The sequence below is a fragment of the Carassius auratus genome, unplaced genomic scaffold (genome assembly GCF_003368295.1).
Source record: "Carassius auratus strain Wakin unplaced genomic scaffold, ASM336829v1 scaf_tig00045100, whole genome shotgun sequence".
Classification (NCBI taxonomy): domain Eukaryota; kingdom Metazoa; phylum Chordata; class Actinopteri; order Cypriniformes; family Cyprinidae; genus Carassius; species Carassius auratus.
In genome coordinates, this window is record NW_020526876.1 from 1 (window position 1) to 14,952 (window position 14,952).

General features: G+C 45.4%; 9 non-coding genes across 9 annotated transcripts; all 9 read left to right on the forward strand.

Moving 5' to 3' along the window:
• Positions 1-386: 386 nt before the first annotated feature.
• Positions 387-457, forward strand: trnag-gcc (transfer RNA glycine (anticodon GCC)). Its single transcript has one exon. It is a non-coding gene; the product is annotated as a tRNA-Gly (tRNA).
• Positions 458-1,264: 807 nt separating this feature from the next.
• On the forward strand, positions 1,265-1,335 carry trnag-gcc (transfer RNA glycine (anticodon GCC)). Its single transcript has one exon. It is a non-coding gene; the product is annotated as a tRNA-Gly (tRNA).
• An 806-nt stretch (positions 1,336-2,141) lies between these two features.
• trnag-gcc (transfer RNA glycine (anticodon GCC)) lies at positions 2,142-2,212 on the forward strand. The gene has a single exon. It is a non-coding gene; the product is annotated as a tRNA-Gly (tRNA).
• An 807-nt stretch (positions 2,213-3,019) lies between these two features.
• On the forward strand, positions 3,020-3,090 carry trnag-gcc (transfer RNA glycine (anticodon GCC)). The gene has a single exon. It is a non-coding gene; the product is annotated as a tRNA-Gly (tRNA).
• An 806-nt stretch (positions 3,091-3,896) lies between these two features.
• Positions 3,897-3,967, forward strand: trnag-gcc (transfer RNA glycine (anticodon GCC)). The gene has a single exon. It is a non-coding gene; the product is annotated as a tRNA-Gly (tRNA).
• An 806-nt stretch (positions 3,968-4,773) lies between these two features.
• trnag-gcc (transfer RNA glycine (anticodon GCC)) lies at positions 4,774-4,844 on the forward strand. The gene has a single exon. It is a non-coding gene; the product is annotated as a tRNA-Gly (tRNA).
• An 807-nt stretch (positions 4,845-5,651) lies between these two features.
• Positions 5,652-5,722, forward strand: trnag-gcc (transfer RNA glycine (anticodon GCC)). The gene has a single exon. It is a non-coding gene; the product is annotated as a tRNA-Gly (tRNA).
• An 807-nt stretch (positions 5,723-6,529) lies between these two features.
• trnag-gcc (transfer RNA glycine (anticodon GCC)) lies at positions 6,530-6,600 on the forward strand. Its single transcript has one exon. It is a non-coding gene; the product is annotated as a tRNA-Gly (tRNA).
• Positions 6,601-7,408: 808 nt separating this feature from the next.
• Positions 7,409-7,479, forward strand: trnag-gcc (transfer RNA glycine (anticodon GCC)). Its single transcript has one exon. It is a non-coding gene; the product is annotated as a tRNA-Gly (tRNA).
• Positions 7,480-14,952: the final 7,473 nt, after the last annotated feature.

The window sequence follows — 14,952 nt, forward strand, 5'->3', positions numbered from 1 at the left end:
TGCATGAAAGTGGAATAAACTGCAAGGTAAGTATGTAAGATCCCCAAGACAGCACTACAAGGTCACAGTTGGACAGTGGCTTGTTGAAGAGCAGGGTAATGACTCCCAGCAAGAACTGACAAATCTGGTGCAGTCCAGGAGGCTGAGGTGCCCTGTGGTTCTTAAGGGAGCTGGTGGCCACAGAAGTTAACGCCTCTCACTTTTGATATGACCTCCCCCACTCCCCTTTGCTCAGAGACACTTTTGCTCATATCAGTTCATCAAATACCCATGGAACTTGATCAGTTTGTCTGTCAGTTGTTTCAGCTTTAGCATTGGTCGATATTACCCTCAGTTGAAGAGATTGCATTTTCCACATAAATTCGTAGAATTCTTGCAGAAATAGAGCATTGGTGGTTCAGTGGTAGAATTCTCGCCTGCCACGCGGGAGACCCGGGTCCGATTCCCGGCCAATGCAGCAGAGGTCGTGTTTTTAAGGCCATGTTAGTCGTTCTTCATAAGCGGCAGCTGTCCCCAGAGCCACGAGTACAGCGCAGCTTCACTCACTGGTGGCTGAATGTCAGAGTTGTTGTTTCCCCGCGCAGGAGACCCAGGTTCGATTCCCAGCAGAAGCAAAGCAGTGTATCTTGCTACTTTAGAAGTGGGCAACTTATCAGTGTTTTACAGGGAACTAGTGGAAGCACTCTAGACAATGCTTTTCCATGCTTGTTCAACGAAGTACAAGCAATTATGGCTCATGCACCTGTGAAAAACTCCTGAAGGCAATAAAAAGGCTGCAGGCAAGAAAGGTCATGCTTAAAGAAACCAATGAGAGTAAACTGACCTGTTTGTTGTCTCTAAAAAACACCAGAAGAAAAATGTCCAGGGTCAATGCTGATCTGCATGAAAGTGGAATAAACTGCAAGGTAAGTAATGTAAGATCCCCAAGACAGCGCTACAAGGTCACAGTTGGACAGTGGCTTGTTGGAAGAGCAGGGTAATGACTCCCAGCAAGAACTGACAAATCTGGTGCAGTCCAGGAGGCTGAGGTGCCCTGTGGTTCTTAAGGGAGCTGGTGGCCACAGAAGTTAACGCCTCTCACTTTTGATATTGACCTCCCCCACTCCCCTTTGCTCAGAGACACTTTTGCTCATATCAGTTCATCAAATACCCATGGAACTTGATCAGTTTGTCTGTCAGTTGTTCAGCTTTAGCATTGGTCGATATTACCCAGTTGAAGAGATGCATTTTCCACATAAATTCGTAGAATTCTTGCAGAAATAGAGCATTGGTGGTTCAGTGGTAGAATTCTCGCCTGCCACGCGGGAGACCCGGGTCCGATTCCCGGCCAATGCAGCAGAGGTCGTGTTTTTAAGGCCATGTTAGTCGTTCTTCATAAGCGGCAGCTGTCCCCAGAGCCACGAGCACAGCGCAGCTTCACTCACTGGTGGCTGAATGTCAGAGTTGTTGTTTCCCGCGCAGGAGACCCAGGTTCGATTCCCAGCAGAAGCAAAGCAGTGTATCTTGCTACTTTAGAAGTGGGCAACTTATCAGTGTTTTACAGGGAACTAGTGGAAGCACTCTAGACAATGCTTTTCCATGCTTGTTCAACGAAGTACAAGCAATTATGGCTCATGCACCTGTGAAAAACTCCTGAAGGCAATAAAAAGGCTGCAGGCAAGAAAGGTCATGCTTAAAGAAACCAATGAGAGTAAACTGACCTGTTTGTTGTCTCTAAAAAACACCAGAAGAAAAATGTCCAGGGTCAATGCTGACCTGCATGAAAGTGGAATAAACTGCAAGGTAAGTAATGTAAGATCCCCAAGACAGCGCTACAAGGTCACAGTTGGACAGTGGCTTGTTGGAAGAGCAGGGTAATGACTCCCAGCAAGAACTGACAAATCTGGTGCAGTCCAGGAGGCTGAGGTGCCCTGTGGTTCTTAAGGGAGCTGGTGGCCACAGAAGTTAACGCCTCTCACTTTTGATATTGACCTCCCCCACTCCCCTTTGCTCAGAGACACTTTTGCTCATATCAGTTCATCAAATACCCATGGAACTTGATCAGTTTGTCTGTCAGTTGTTCAGCTTTAGCATTGGTCGATATTACCCAGTTGAAGAGATGCATTTTCCACATAAATTCGTAGAATTCATGCAGAAATAGAGCATTGGTGGTTCAGTGGTAGAATTCTCGCCTGCCACGCGGGAGACCCGGGTCCGATTCCCGGCCAATGCAGCAGAGGTCGTGTTTTTAAGGCCATGTTAGTCGTTCTTCATAAGCGGCAGCTGTCCCCAGAGCCACGAGCACAGCGCAGCTTCACTCACTGGTGGCTGAATGTCAGAGTTGTTGTTTCCCGCGCAGGAGACCCAGGTTCGATTCCCAGCAGAAGCAAAGCAGTGTATCTTGCTACTTTAGAAGTGGGCAACTTATCAGTGTTTTACAGGGAACTAGTGGAAGCACTCTAGACAATGCTTTTCCATGCTTGTTCAACGAAGTACAAGCAATTATGGCTCATGCACCTGTGAAAAACTCCTGAAGGCAATAAAAAGGCTGCAGGCAAGAAAGGTCATGCTTAAAGAAACCAATGAGAGTAAACTGACCTGTTTGTTGTCTCTAAAAAACACCAGAAGAAAAATGTCCAGGGGTCAATGCTGACCTGCATGAAAGTGGAATAAACTGCAAGGTAAGTAATGTAAGATCCCCAAGACAGCGCTACAAGGTCACAGTTGGACAGTGGCTTGTTGGAAGAGCAGGGTAATGACTCCCAGCAAGAACTGACAAATCTGGTGCAGTCCAGGAGGCTGAGGTGCCCTGTGGTTCTTAAGGGAGCTGGTGGCCACAGAAGTTAACGCCTCTCACTTTTGATATTGACCTCCCCCACTCCCCTTTGCTCAGAGACACTTTTGCTCATATCAGTTCATCAAATACCCATGGAACTTGATCAGTTTGTCTGTCAGTTGTTCAGCTTTAGCATTGGTCGATATTACCCAGTTGAAGAGATGCATTTTCCACATAAATTCGTAGAATTCTTGCAGAAATAGAGCATTGGTGGTTCAGTGGTAGAATTCTCGCCTGCCACGCGGGAGACCCGGGTCCGATTCCCGGCCAATGCAGCAGAGGTCGTGTTTTTAAGGCCATGTTAGTCGTTCCTCATAAGCGGCAGCTGTCCCCAGAGCCACGAGCACAGCGCAGCTTCTCTCACTGGTGGCTGAATGTCAGAGTTGTTGTTTCCCGCGCAGGAGACCCAGGTTCGATTCCCAGCAGAAGCAAAGCAGTGTATCTTGCTACTTTAGAAGTGGGCAACTTATCAGTGTTTTACAGGGAACTAGTGGAAGCACTCTAGACAATGCTTTTCCATGCTTGTTCAACGAAGTACAAGCAATTATGGCTCATGCACCTGTGAAAAACTCCTGAAGGCAATAAAAAGGCTGCAGGCAAGAAAGGTCATGCTTAAAGAAACCAATGAGAGTAAACTGACCTGTTTGTTGTCTCTAAAAAACACCAGAAGAAAAATGTCCAGGGTCAATGCTGACCTGCATGAAAGTGGAATAAACTGCAAGGTAAGTAATGTAAGATCCCCAAGACAGCGCTACAAGGTCACAGTTGGACAGTGGCTTGTTGGAAGAGCAGGGTAATGACTCCCAGCAAGAACTGACAAATCTGGTGCAGTCCAGGAGGCTGAGGTGCCCTGTGGTTCTTAAGGGAGCTGGTGGCCACAGAAGTTAACGCCTCTCACTTTTGATATTGACCTCCCCCACTCCCCTTTGCTCAGAGACACTTTTGCTCATATCAGTTCATCAAATACCCATGGAACTTGATCAGTTTGTCTGTCAGTTGTTCAGCTTTAGCATTGGTCGATATTACCCAGTTGAAGAGATGCATTTTCCACATAAATTCGTAGAATTCTTGCAGAAATAGAGCATTGGTGGTTCAGTGGTAGAATTCTCGCCTGCCACGCGGGAGACCCGGGTCCGATTCCCGGCCAATGCAGCAGAGGTCGTGTTTTTAAGGCCATGTTAGTCGTTCCTCATAAGCGGCAGCTGTCCCCAGAGCCACGAGCACAGCGCAGCTTCTCTCACTGGTGGCTGAATGTCAGAGTTGTTGTTTCCCGCGCAGGAGACCCAGGTTCGATTCCCAGCAGAAGCAAAGCAGTGTATCTTGCTACTTTAGAAGTGGGCAACTTATCAGTGTTTTACAGGGAACTAGTGGAAGCACTCTAGACAATGCTTTTCCATGCTTGTTCAACGAAGTACAAGCAATTATGGCTCATGCACCTGTGAAAAACTCCTGAAGGCAATAAAAAGGCTGCAGGCAAGAAAGGTCATGCTTAAAGAAACCAATGAGAGTAAACTGACCTGTTTGTTGTCTCTAAAAAACACCAGAAGAAAAATGTCCAGGGTCAATGCTGACCTGCATGAAAGTGGAATAAACTGCAAGGTAAGTAATGTAAGATCCCCAAGACAGCGCTACAAGGTCACAGTTGGACAGTGGCTTGTTGGAAGAGCAGGGTAATGACTCCCAGCAAGAACTGACAAATCTGGTGCAGTCCAGGAGGCTGAGGTGCCCTGTGGTTCTTAAGGGAGCTGGTGGCCACAGAAGTTAACGCCTCTCACTTTTGATATTGACCTCCCCCACTCCCCTTTGCTCAGAGACACTTTTGCTCATATCAGTTCATCAAATACCCATGGAACTTGATCAGTTTGTCTGTCAGTTGTTCAGCTTTAGCATTGGTCGATATTACCCAGTTGAAGAGATGCATTTTCCACATAAATTCGTAGAATTCTTGCAGAAATAGAGCATTGGTGGTTCAGTGGTAGAATTCTCGCCTGCCACGCGGGAGACCCGGGTCCGATTCCCGGCCAATGCAGCAGAGGTCGTGTTTTTAAGGCCATGTTAGTCGTTCTTCATAAGCGGCAGCTGTCCCCAGAGCCACGAGCACAGCGCAGCTTCACTCACTGGTGGCTGAATGTCAGAGTTGTTGTTTCCCGCGCAGGAGACCCAGGTTCGATTCCCAGCAGAAGCAAAGCAGTGTATCTTGCTACTTTAGAAGTGGGCAACTTATCAGTGTTTTACAGGGAACTAGTGGAAGCACTCTAGACAATGCTTTTCCATGCTTGTTCAACGAAGTACAAGCAATTATGGCTCATGCACCTGTGAAAAACTCCTGAAGGCAATAAAAAGGCTGCAGGCAAGAAAGGTCATGCTTAAAGAAACCAATGAGAGTAAACTGACCTGTTTGTTGTCTCTAAAAAACACCAGAAGAAAAATGTCCAGGGGTCAATGCTGACCTGCATGAAAGTGGAATAAACTGCAAGGTAAGTAATGTAAGATCCCCAAGACAGCGCTACAAGGTCACAGTTGGACAGTGGCTTGTTGGAAGAGCAGGGTAATGACTCCCAGCAAGAACTGACAAATCTGGTGCAGTCCAGGAGGCTGAGGTGCCCTGTGGTTCTTAAGGGAGCTGGTGGCCACAGAAGTTAACGCCTCTCACTTTTGATATTGACCTCCCCCACTCCCCTTTGCTCAGAGACACTTTTGCTCATATCAGTTCATCAAATACCCATGGAACTTGATCAGTTTGTCTGTCAGTTGTTCAGCTTTAGCATTGGTCGATATTACCCAGTTGAAGAGATGCATTTTCCACATAAATTCGTAGAATTCTTGCAGAAATAGAGCATTGGTGGTTCAGTGGTAGAATTCTCGCCTGCCACGCGGGAGACCCGGGTCCGATTCCCGGCCAATGCAGCAGAGGTCGTGTTTTTAAGGCCATGTTAGTCGTTCTTCATAAGCGGCAGCTGTCCCCAGAGCCACGAGCACAGCGCAGCTTCACTCACTGGTGGCTGAATGTCAGAGTTGTTGTTTCCCGCGCAGGAGACCCAGGTTCGATTCCCAGCAGAAGCAAAGCAGTGTATCTTGCTACTTTAGAAGTGGGCAACTTATCAGTGTTTTACAGGGAACTAGTGGAAGCACTCTAGACAATGCTTTTCCATGCTTGTTCAACGAAGTACAAGCAATTATGGCTCATGCACCTGTGAAAAACTCCTGAAGGCAATAAAAAGGCTGCAGGCAAGAAAGGTCAGGCTTAAAGAAACCAATGAGAGTAAACTGACCTGTTTGTTGTCTCTAAAAAACACCAGAAGAAAAATGTCCAGGGGTCAATGCTGATCTGCATGAAAGTGGAATAAACTGCAAGGTAAGTAATGTAAGATCCCCAAGACAGCGCTACAAGGTCACAGTTGGACAGTGGCTTGTTGGAAGAGCAGGGTAATGACTCCCAGCAAGAACTGACAAATCTGGTGCAGTCCAGGAGGCTGAGGTGCCCTGTGGTTCTTAAGGGAGCTGGTGGCCACAGAAGTTAACGCCTCTCACTTTTGATATTGACCTCCCCCACTCCCCTTTGCTCAGAGACACTTTTGCTCATATCAGTTCATCAAATACCCATGGAACTTGATCAGTTTGTCTGTCAGTTGTTCAGCTTTAGCATTGGTCGATATTACCCAGTTGAAGAGATGCATTTTCCACATAAATTCGTAGAATTCTTGCAGAAATAGAGCATTGGTGGTTCAGTGGTAGAATTCTCGCCTGCCACGCGGGAGACCCGGGTCCGATTCCCGGCCAATGCAGCAGAGGTCGTGTTTTTAAGGCCATGTTAGTCGTTCTTCATAAGCGGCAGCTGTCCCCAGAGCCACGAGCACAGCGCAGCTTCACTCACTGGTGGCTGAATGTCAGAGTTGTTGTTTCCCGCGCAGGAGACCCAGGTTCGATTCCCAGCAGAAGCAAAGCAGTGTATCTTGCTACTTTAGAAGTGGGCAACTTATCAGTGTTTTACAGGGAACTAGTGGAAGCACTCTAGACAATGCTTTTCCATGCTTGTTCAACGAAGTACAAGCAATTATGGCTCATGCACCTGTGAAAAACTCCTGAAGGCAATAAAAAGGCTGCAGGCAAGAAAGGTCAGGCTTAAAGAAACCAATGAGAGTAAACTGACCTGTTTGTTGTCTCTAAAAAACACCAGAAGAAAAATGTCCAGGGGGTCAATGCTGATCTGCATGAAAGTGGAATAAACTGCAAGGTAAGTAATGTAAGATCCCCAAGACAGCGCTACAAGGTCACAGTTGGACAGTGGCTTGTTGGAAGAGCAGGGTAATGACTCCCAGCAAGAACTGACAAATCTGGTGCAGTCCAGGAGGCTGAGGTGCCCTGTGGTTCTTAAGGGAGCTGGTGGCCACAGAAGTTAACGCCTCTCACTTTTGATATTGACCTCCCCCACTCCCCTTTGCTCAGAGACACTTTTGCTCATATCAGTTCATCAAATACCCATGGAACTTGATCAGTTTGTCTGTCAGTTGTTCAGCTTTAGCATTGGTCGATATTACCCAGTTGAAGAGATGCATTTTCCACATAAATTCGTAGAATTCTTGCAGAAATAGAGCATTGGTGGTTCAGTGGTAGAATTCTCGCCTGCCACGCGGGAGACCCGGGTCCGATTCCCGGCCAATGCAGCAGAGGTCGTGTTTTTAAGGCCATGTTAGTCGTTCTTCATAAGCGGCAGCTGTCCCCAGAGCCACGAGTACAGCGCAGCTTCACTCACTGGTGGCTGAATGTCAGAGTTGTTGTTTCCCGCGCAGGAGACCCAGGTTCGATTCCCAGCAGAAGCAAAGCAGTGTATCTTGCTACTTTAGAAGTGGGCAACTTATCAGTGTTTTACAGGGAACTAGTGGAAGCACTCTAGACAATGCTTTTCCATGCTTGTTCAACGAAGTACAAGCAATTATGGCTCATGCACCTGTGAAAAACTCCTGAAGGCAATAAAAAGGCTGCAGGCAAGAAAGGTCATGCTTAAAGAAACCAATGAGAGTAAACTGACCTGTTTGTTGTCTCTAAAAAACACCAGAAGAAAATGTCCAGGGTCAATGCTGACCTGCATGAAAGTGGAATAAACTGCAAGGTAAGTAATGTAAGATCCCCAAGACAGCGCTACAAGGTCACAGTTGGACAGTGGCTTGTTGGAAGAGCAGGGTAATGACTCCCAGCAAGAACTGACAAATCTGGTGCAGTCCAGGAGGCTGAGGTGCCCTGTGGTTCTTAAGGGAGCTGGTGGCCACAGAAGTTAACGCCTCTCACTTTTGATATTGACCTCCCCCACTCCCCTTTGCTCAGAGACACTTTTGCTCATATCAGTTCATCAAATACCCATGGAACTTGATCAGTTTGTCTGTCAGTTGTTCAGCTTTAGCATTGGTCGATATTACCCAGTTGAAGAGATGCATTTTCCACATAAATTCGTAGAATTCTTGCAGAAATAGAGCATTGGTGTTTCAGTCGTAGAATTCTCGCCTGCCAGGGTTAGGGGAATGAAACGTCCAAGGTCCAGACCTGAGGTCTGAACCTGGTTATGCACGGTCCATCCGTCCACTGACCACTAAAGACCGATCCAAGCCAGACCGAGTCCATGAGTCAATGCAAAAAAATCCAAAATGGGGCTAAAATATTTGTGGTTATTTCCACTAGGTTTGCACAACGAAATGGGTGTTAAGGTTAGGTGTTGTGTGGTGCAGTACATCTTTGAAAAAACTCGACATCTGTATGGATGGAGGAAATCGTTCTAAACCCCCAAGAGAGTAATCAGTAATTTAATTATACACAACTCAACATCGTTTTGGATGGAGGAATACGTTTCTGTGACTTCAAGAGATCTCAACATCGTCTGGATGGAGAAAACAATTTTTGGAACCTTCTAGAAAATTTCTGTGGCTCTCTACATCATACACCACACTGATGGAGGCCTTAAAGTGGACTGTTCAAGCCTTATCGCGACGTTTCGGAATTTATTTTCCTTCTTCAGGCTAGCTCGAACACAAAATGAAAGGTTCCAGTCACTCAGTCTTATTTATACTGTTTCTGAGGGGGGCGTGTCTGCACACACACACGTTCTAACACTCAATATCGGCACTTTTTGGTGCGTCATGATCCATTTTGGTGTGATTTACCATTTTGTTGTACTGATATTTCACATCAAACTCACTAAAACAAGGCCCGACAAGGACCAGCCCAAAGCTCAGAGACGAAGGCACTGGCTGGTTAGGGGAATGAAACGTCCAAGGTCCAGACCTGAGGTCTGAACCTGGTTGTGCACGGTCCATCCGTCCACTGACCACTAAAGACCGATCCAAGCCAGACCGAGTCCATGAGTCAATGCAAAAAAAATCCAAAATGGGGCTAAAATATTTGTGGTTATTTCCACTAGGTTTGCACAACGAAAATGGGTGTTAAGGTTAGGTGTTGTGTGGTGCAGTACATCTTTGAAAAAAACTCGACATCTGTATGGATGGAGGAAATCGTTCTAAACCCCCAAGAGAGTAATCAGTAATTTAATTATACACAACTCAACATCGTTTTGGATGGAGGAATACGTTTCTGTGACTTCAAGAGATCTCAACATCGTCTGGATGGAGAAAACAATTTTTGGAACCTTCTAGAAAATTTCTGTGGCTCTCTACATCATACACCACACTGATGGAGGCCTTAAAGTGGACTGTTCAAGCCTTATCGCGACGTTTCGGAATTTATTTCCTTCTTCAGGCTAGCTCGAACACAAAATGAAAGGTTCCAGTCACTCAGTCTTATTTATACTGTTCTGAGGGGGCGTGTCTGCACACACACACGTTCTAACACTCCAATATCGGCACTTTTTGGTGCGTCATGATCCATTTTGGTGTGATTTACCATTTTGTTGTACTGATATTTCACATCAACTCACTAAAACAAGGCCCGACAAGGACCAGCCCAAAGCTCAGAGACGAAGGCACTGGCTGGTTAGGGGAATGAAACGTCCAAGGTCCAGACCTGAGGTCTGAACCTGGTTGTGCACGGTCCATTCCGTCCACTGACCACTAAAGACCGATCCAAGCCAGACCGAGTCCATGAATCAATGCAAAAAAATCCAAAATGGGGCTAAAATATTTGTGGTTATTTCCACTAGGTTTGCACAACGAAATGGGTGTTAAGGTTAGGTGTTGTGTGGTGCAGTACATCTTTGAAAAAACTCGACATCTGTATGGATGGAGGAAATCGTTCTAAACCCCCAAGAGAGTAAATCAGTAATTTAATTATACACAACTCAACATCGTTTTGGATGGAGGAATACGTTTCTGTGACTTCAAGAGATCTCAACATCGTCTGGATGGAGAAAACAATTTTTGGAACCTTCTAGAAAATTTCTGTGGCTCTCTACATCATACACCACACTGATGGAAGGCCTTAAAGTGGACTGTTCAAGCCTTATCGCGACGTTTCGGAATTTATTTTTCCTTCTTCAGGCTAGCTCGAACACAAAATGAAAGGTTCCAGTCACTCAGTCTTATTTATACTGTTTCTGAGGGGGGCGTGTCTGCACACACAACACGTTCTAACACTCAATATCGGCACTTTTGGTGCGTCATGATCCATTTTGGTGTGATTTACCATTTTGTTGTACTGATATTTCACATCAACTCACTAAACAAGGCCCGACAAGGTACCAGCCCAAAGCTCAGAGACGAAGGCACTGGCTGGTTAGGGGAATGAAACGTCCAAGTCCAGACCTGAGGTCTGAACCTGGTTGTGCACGGTCCATCCGTCCACTGACCACTAAAGACCGATCCAAGCCAGACCGAGTCCATGAGTCAATGCAAAAAAATCCAAAATGGGGCTAAAATATTTGTGGTTATTTCCACTAGGTTTGCACAACGAAATGGGTGTTAGGTTAGGTGTTGTGTGGTGCAGTACATCTTTTGAAAAAACTCGACATCTGTATGGATGGAGGAAATCGTTCTAACCCCCAAGAGAGTAATCAGTAATTTAATTATACACAACTCAACATCGTTTTGGATGGAGGAATACGTTTCTGTGACTTCAAGAGATCTCAACATCGTCTGGATGGAGAAAACAATTTTTGGAACCTTCTAGAAAATTTCTGTGGCTCTCTACATCATACACCACACTGATGGAGGCCTTAAAGTGGACTGTTCAAGCCTTATCGCGACGTTTCGGAATTTATTTTCCTTCTTCAGGCTAGCTCGAACACAAAATGAAAGGTTCCCAGTCACTCAGTCTTATTATACTGTTTCTGAGGGGGGCGTGTCTGCACACACACACGTTCTAACACTCAATATCGGCACTTTTGGTGCGTCATGATCCATTTTGGGTGTGATTTACCATTTTGTTGTACTGATATTTCAACATCAACTCACTAAAACAAGGCCCGACAAGGACCAGCCCAAAGCTCAGAGACGAAGGCACTGGGCTGGTTAGGGGAATGAAACGTCCAAGGTCCAGACCTGAGTCTGAACCTGGTTGTGCACGGTCCATCCGTCCACTGACCACTAAAGGACCGATCCAAGCCAGACCGAGTCCATGAGTCAATGCAAAAAAATCCCAAAATGGGGGCTAAAATATTTTGTGGTTATTTCCACTAGGTTTGCACAACGAAATGGGTGTTAAGGTTAGGTGTTGTGTGGTGCAGTACATCTTTGAAAAAACTCGACATCTGTATGGATGGAGGAAATCGTTCTAAACCCCCAAGAGAGTAATCAGTAATTTAATTATACACAACTCAACATCGTTTTGGATGGAGGAATACGTTTCTGTGACTTCAAGAGATCTCAACATCGTCTGGATGGAGAAAACAATTTTTGGAACCTTCTAGAAAATTTCTGTGGCTCTCTACATCATACACCACACTGATGGAGGCCTTAAAGTGGACTGTTCCAAGCCTTATCGCGACGTTTCGGAATTATTTTCTTCTTCAGGCTAGCTCGAACACAAAATTGAAAGGTTCCAGTCACTCAGTCTTATTTTATACTGTTTTCTGAGGGGGCGTGTCTGCACACACACACGTTCTAACACTCAATATCGGCACTTTTTGGTGCGTCATGATCCATTTTGGTTGTGATTTACCATTTTGTTGTACTGATATTTCACATCAACTCACTAAAACAAGGCCGGACAGGACCAGCCCAAAGCTCAGAGACGAAGGCACTGGCTGGTTAGGGGAATGAAACGTCCAAGGTCCAGACCTGAGGTCTGAACCTGGTTGTGCACGGTCCATCCGTCCACTGACCACTAAAGACCGATCCAAGCCAGACCGAGTCCATGAGTCAATGCAAAAAAATCCAAAATGGGGCTAAATATTTGTGGTTATTTCCACTAGGTTTGCACAACGAAATGGGTGTTAAGGTTAGGTGTTGTGTGGTGCAGTACATCTTTTGAAAAAACTCGACATCTGTATGGATGGAGGAAATCGTTCTAAACCCCCAAGAGAGTAATCAGTAATTTAATTATACACAACTCAACATCGTTTTGGATGGGAGGAATACGTTTCTGTGACTTCAAGAGATCTCAACATCGTCTGGATGGAGAAAACAATTTTGGAACCTTCTAGAAAATTTCATGTGGCTCTCTACATCATACACCACACTGATGGAGGCCTTAAAGTGGACTGTTCAAGCCTTATCGCGACGTTTCGGAATTTATTTTCCTTCTTTCAGGCTAGCTCGAACACAAAATGAAAGGTTCCAGTCACTCAGTCTTATTTATACTGTTTCTGAGGGGGCGTGTCTGCACACACACACGTTCTAACACTCAATATCGGCACTTTTTGGTGCGTCATGATCCATTTTGGTGTGATTTACCATTTTGTTGTACTGATATTTCACATCAACTCACTAAAACAAGGCCCGACAAGGACCAGCCCAAAGCTCAGAGACGAAGGCACTGGCTGGTTAGGGGAATGAAACGTCCAAGGTCCAGACCTGAGGTCTGAACCTGGTTGTGCACGGTCCATCCGTCCACTGACCACTAAAGACCGATCCAAGCCAGACCGAGTCCATGAGTCAATGCAAAAAATCCAAAATGGGGCTAAAATATTTGTGGTTATTTCCACTAGGTTTGCACAACGAAATGGGTGTTAAGGTTAGGTGTTGTGTGGTGCAGTACATCTTTGAAAAAACTCGACATCTGTATGGATGGAGGAAATCGTTCTAAACCCCCAAGAGAAATACACTTCAAGAGATCTCAACATCGTCTGGATGGAGAAAACAATTTTTGGAACCTTCTAGAAAATTTCTGTGGCTCTCTACATCATACACCACACTGATGGAGGCCTTAAAGTGGACTGTTCAAGCCTTATCGCGACGTTTTCGGAATTTATTTTTCTTCTTCAGGCTAGCTCGAACACAAAATGAAAGGTTCCAGTCACTCAGTCTTATTTATACTGTTTCTGAGGGGGCGTGTCTGCACACACACAACGTTCTAACACTCAATATCGGCACTCTTTGGGTGCGTCATGATCCATTTTGGTGTGATTTTTACCATTTTGTTGTACTGATATTTAACATCAACTCACTAAAACAAGGCCGACAAGGACCAGCCCAAAGCTCAGAGACGAAGGCACTGGCTGGTGTAGGGAATGAAACGTCAAGGTCCAGACCTGAGGTCTGAACCTGGTGTGCACGGGTCCATCCGTCATCTGACCGACTAAAGCCGATCAAGCCAACGAGTCCATGAGTCATGAAAAAATCCAAAATGGGGCTAAAAATATTTGTGGTTATTTCACTAGGTTTGCACAACAATGGGTGTTAAGGTTAGGTGTGCACAACGAAATGGGTGTTAAGGTTAGGTGTTGTTGGTGCAGTACATCTTTGAAAAAACTCGACATCTGTATGGATGGAGGAAATCGTTCTAAACCCCCAAGAGAGTAATCAGTAATTTAATTATACACAACTCAACATCGTTTTGGATGGAGGAATACGTTTCTGTGACTTCAAGAGATCTCAACATCGTCTGGATGGAGAAAACATTTTTTGGAACCTTCTAGAAAATTTCTGTGGCTCTCTACATCATACACCACACTGATGGAGGCCTTAAAGTGGACTGTTCAAGCCTTATCGCGACGTTTCGGAATTTATTTTCCTTCTTCAGGCTAGCTCGAACACAAAATGAAAGGTTCCAGTCACTCAGTCTTTTTATACTGTTTCTGAGGGGGCGTGTCTGCACACACACACACGTTCTAACACTCAATATCGGCACTTTTTGGTGCGTCATGATCCATTTTGGTGTGATTTACCATTTTGTTGTACTGATATTCACATCAACTCACTAAAACAAGGCCCGACAAGGACCAGCCCAAAGCTCAGAGACGAAGGCACTGGCTGGTTAGGGGAATGAACGTCCAAGGTCCAGACCTGAGGTCTGAACCTGGTTGTGCACGGTCCATCCGTCACCACTGACACTAAAGACCGATCCAAGCCAGACCGAGTCCATGAGTCAATGCAAAAAAATCCAAAATGGGGCTAAAATATTTGTGGTTATTTCCACTAGGTTTGCACAACGAAATGGGTGTTAAGGTTAGGTGTTGTGTGGTGCAGTACATCTTTGAAAAAACTCGACATCTGTATGGATGGAGGAAATCGTTCTAAACCCCCAAGAGAGTAATCAGTAATTTAATTATACACAACTCAACATCGTTTTTGGATGGAGGAATACGTTTCTGTGACTTCAAGAGATCTCAACATCGTCTGGATGGAGAAAACAATTTTTGGAACCTTCTAGAAAATTTCTGTGGCTCTCTACATCATACACCACACTGATGGAGGCCTTAAAGTGGACTGTTCAAGCCTATATCGCGACGTTTCGGAATTTATTTCCTTCTTCAGGCTAGCTCGAACACAAAATGAAAGGTTCCAGTCACTCAGTCTTATTATTAACTGTTTCTGAGGGGGCGTGTCTGCACACAACACACGTTCTAACACTAAATATCGGGCACTTTTGGTGCGTCATGATTCCATTTTGGTGTGATTTACCATTTTGTTGTACTGATATTTCACATCAACTCACTAAAACAAGCCCGACAAGGACCAGCCCAAAGCTCAGAGACGAAAGGCACTGAGTGGTTAGCGGAATGAAACGTCCAAGGTCCAGACCTGAGGTTCTGAACC